The sequence below is a fragment of the Rhinopithecus bieti genome, unplaced genomic scaffold (assembly GCF_001698545.2).
Source record: "Rhinopithecus bieti isolate Rb0 unplaced genomic scaffold, ASM169854v2 scaffold_8911, whole genome shotgun sequence".
NCBI classification, from domain to species: Eukaryota; Metazoa; Chordata; class Mammalia; order Primates; family Cercopithecidae; genus Rhinopithecus; species Rhinopithecus bieti.
In genome coordinates, this window is record NW_016806084.1 from 2,336,155 (window position 1) to 2,340,482 (window position 4,328).

At 40.2% G+C, this 4,328-nt stretch overlaps 1 pseudogene across 1 annotated transcript; it reads left to right on the forward strand.

Annotated features, from left to right (window-relative positions):
- Nucleotides 1-2,111: 2,111 nt before the first annotated feature.
- MPHOSPH10P1 (U3 small nucleolar ribonucleoprotein protein MPP10) lies at nucleotides 2,112-3,480 on the forward strand (annotated as a pseudogene). Its single transcript, XR_014485090.1, has 2 exons — nucleotides 2,112-2,709; nucleotides 3,136-3,480. The product of XR_014485090.1 is annotated as a U3 small nucleolar ribonucleoprotein protein MPP10 (transcript).
- The last annotated feature ends 848 nt before the right edge of the window (nucleotides 3,481-4,328 follow it).

Genomic DNA, 4,328 nt, shown 5'->3' on the forward strand with positions numbered 1-4,328 from the left:
CAGGGGGCGTGGCGAAGGCCGCTGATTTCCTACTGCATATAACACACCCACTTTACCTAAAGCACAAATTAAAGCTAGGAGGCGCCATCACCTGTGGGCCCCTGAAAAGTACAAAACGAAGTTTGGGGACAGTTCAAAGGCGCGTAGGTTGACCAGTGGCAATTTTTGTTTCCCGCCCCCCTGCACACGCGAAGGCGCTTGCGCTGCCGTTGGCTCCCGCTGGGGGTGAGTCCGGAACCTGCGAGCCCTAGAACTTTCCACTCTGAGCTCCAAGTTGCGCTAGGCGCATCCTTGCTGTGCGTTTCCTAGTGGCTCTCTTGTCTTGCTTGCAGCTTGTGTCCGGAGTAGCAGACAGCCATGGCCCCGCAGGCCTGGCGCTGACAGATCCTGGAGGGTGTCTCAAAGAGGTCGGCAAAGCCACCGGCTGGCACCAGTGCATCCTCACATAAGTGCGCAGATCCCGAGCTCGGGTGGGACTGGGGTCGCACGTGAAGGCGAGTTGCAGACCCCTGGCAAACTGTGGAGCTGAGGGAAGGTAAGGGGAAATGTAAACCACTTTTCCCCACATTTCGGAGTTTATACTTTCCTAGGCTATCAAAATTTTCAAAATGGTTAAAAATTTTTACAGTATGGCTCTCTCAGTTGAATGTTATTAAAATGAACCTAACCTCAGTTATTAACGCCTAGAAGCTCCCCTTGAGGCTTATTACTGCCCCCATCCCCCTACACACAAACTGTGTTGGTTTCTCCTTCCGCCTATGTGCTCCTAAAGCACTCAGTGTTTACCTGTCATCTTACTTTATTGAAAGTACAAACTTGTCACTTGTCTGTCCACCCCAACTAAGCTTCTTGAAAATTAGAACTTTCATGTCTCTTCCCAGCACAAGCGTTTTATGCGTACTTTGTTGAAGAACTTCAAATATGATCCATAACATTATGACTCATTTAACTCCAACCTCTCCCTTGAGTCCCTGGCTCACAGCAACTACAGACTGAGCTTAGTTGGAATTCAGTAGCACACAACTGGGATATCCGCACTGTAAGGCTTTTAACAATTTTTTAAATTTTGGTACCCTCAGCATCGCAAATTCAGTGTCCAAAATAGAGTAGAATGTTGGTTCTACCCACCTGTACTCTGCCATCCCCTGAAGTCCTTTCCCCATGCTCCACCACTCAAGCCTTGCCTATCGCAGTAAATGGCAGTTCTGTCTTTCCAGTTGCTCAACATAAAACCAGGCTATTTTGATGTCTTCATTTTTCTCTTATTCTGTATCTAATTCCTTAGCAATCCTGTCAGTTCTACCTCCAAACAGTACTCAGCATATTCACTGCTCTAACTCCAGCTTAAATCACCATCATCCTTTTCCTGGAATGCTGCATCAACCTTCTATTTACTCTACTTTCCTCCTCCTCCTTCCTCCCTTTCCTCTTCCTTCGTGTAAATCATCATTTCGTCCTTCTGCTTAAAATCTTCTCATGTTTTCTTATTACACTTAAAATGGCAAACTCTTACCCTGAGCCCTGCAGAATTTGGCTCCCTTCAGTCTCTCCAGCTTCGCCTTCTGCCTCCATCACACTCTAGCCATGCTCATTTTTTTATTCCTTTGGCTTACCAAACTCAATTGCATCTTAAAGAATTTGTTCTTGCTGTTTCTTCTGCCTAGAATACATGTTACCCAATCTGTATAAGACTATCCTTATCTGTAGGTTTCATCTGAGATGTCACATCTAAGAGAGGTTTTCCTTGACCACTGTAGCCAGAGCAAATGTTGATCACTGAAGAAATAAGGGAATGAATGAATGAATGGAGTGATGTATAATGTAGCAGAGTTGATAATTTAAGGCTAATTCACTATATATCTCCAAGCAAGTCGATTTATAATGCTTTTCCTGCCTAAAATCTATACAGCTGATTCACACATCCTTGGTTGACGGGTTTTATATATCATTGTGTCTCATCAGCTTATGTGTTGGGGCCAGCATCTATACTTACACTTCATTCAAATTTGATTTTACAGAAGAGTTGGAGTTTTTATTTTTCTTTTAATTAAGAGGGCTGTGAAATTATTACCTATAATTCTAAATCTCATTTAATTCCTCCCAATAGGATTCAAGATGGACTGGCATCAAAGTTCACTTCTTTAACAAAAGTACTTTATGACTTTAATAAAATATTAGAGAATAGTGGGATCCATGGAAGCCCTTTATAAAAACTTGTGATAGAAAGTTTTGATGATGAGCAGACTTTGCAACAACTGGAATTGCAAAATGAACCAATTTTACAATGCTTCCAAAATGCAGTTAGTGAAACAGAGATGAAGATATCAGTCTTCACTCCCAGAGAGTGAAGAACAGGAGCGTGAAGAGGCTGGTTCAGAGACAGAGGCGGGTGGCCAGGAGGACCTAGAAGATTTAGAGGAGAAAGAGGAAGTGTCAGATATGGGTGGTGAGAATCCTGAAGTGGGTAAGAAAGCTGAAAACTCAAGCAAATTTGAACTGAGGAAAAGCCCAGTTTTCAGTGATGTGGATTCTGACCTTGACTTTGATATCAGCAAATTGGAACAGCAGAGCAAGGTGCAAAACAAAGGACATGGAAAACCAAGAGAAAAGTCCACAGTAGACGAGAAATTCTCCCAGCTCTCTGAAATGGAGGCCTATTTAGAAAACAGAGAAAAAGAAGAGGAACGAAAAGATGATAATGATGATGAGGTGGAAGATACTGATTTTTTTTTTGAAGATATTGATTCTGATGAAGATGAAGGGGACTGTTTGGAAGTAAAAAAACTTAAGGTAAAGTTTTGAGAGAGGAGAGAGCACTTTCCTCCTCTTCAAATTAGCTTTTGTTCTGTTTTTCTAGGAGAGATGTAGTTAGAAGATTTAGAGCTAAGAAATATTATGCTCTATCTTATCGGTTATAAATGAATCTGTACTTCCATTCAGTTTATGTTACAGTTGTTCTTATAATAGTTTTATGGTAGTGTTTTTAGTTGCCAATTTCACCTAGTAACTATTTTTGACTTGTAGTGTTACTAAGTTAGTAATGCAGACATACAGTATACATACAAATATATATGCATGTGTTAATGATGTATTTTTCTATTCCTAATTAATAGTTTTAAAATCTTTTTATTTTAGTCAGGTAAAAGTTCCAGAAATGTGAAGTACAAAGATTTTTTTGGTCCAGTTGAAAGTGATGAAGACATAGCAAGTGATCGTGATGATAAGCTGGGTTCAAACAAGATGATGAAATTGCTGAAGAAGAAGCAGAAGAACTAAGCATTTCTGAAATGTGAGTATTTTGAACCATCCTTTACATTGTGAGCTAGAATTGCCCAATCATGTGTTTGTACTTGTGGTTTTCACATACGTTTGTTTTTGGAAGTTAGATTCTCTCCTATCAGATATTCTCAAGATAGCCAGAGGAAAGTCACTGGATTTAAAGGGACATTAAAGATCACTTAATGAAGAAAAATATTACTGGCAGTAGCAATCAAACCTTTCTTACCAGGAACTTTGATTTGGTTTTGTGCCCCAAAAATCCTGTTATTTTTGTGAGATAGGAGGTTTGTGTTATAGATTGATGAATAATTTATTTTCTATATATTAGACGCTTTTTGTTCTGTTTCTTACGTAGTATTTCACTTAAACGATACCTTCTCTTTAATAACTGAATGATTTTGGAAGTTCTGAGTATTTGGTTGCATTAGGCATATAAAAGAAGAACTTTATTAAGGGAAATATGCTTCCCTTGTTTTCTAATGGAAAACAGTTTATTTCTTTTATAAGAGTTTTGGTAGTGTAGGAATGAAGATGATGACCTGGAAGAAAGTGAAGACAGTAAACAATGTAAAGAAAGCTTGAAGAGAGTAACCTTTGCTTTGCCGTGTAATGAAGCAACTGAAAATGCAGGTGTTTTAAATGTAAAGAAAAAATTCTGATGAAGTTAAATCCTGTTTTGAAAAAAGACAGGAAAAAGTAATTAGGAATTTAAGGAAATTTTACACCAGGTGCGGTGGCTCACGCCTGTAATCCCAGCATTTTGGGAGGCGGAGGCGGGAGGATCAAGAGGTCAGGAGATTGAGACCATCCTGGCTAACACGGGGAAACCCCGTCTCTACTAAAAAATACAAAAAATTAGCCGGGCATGGCAGCGGGCGCCTGTAGTCTAGCTACTTGGGAGGCTGAGGCAGGAGAATGGCATGAACCCCGGAGGCAGAGCTTGCAGTAAGCCGAGATTGCGTCACTGCACTCCAGTCTGGGCGACAGAACAAGACTCTGAAAAAAAAAAAGAAAAGGAATTTAAGGAATTTTAATATGCTTGACATGAT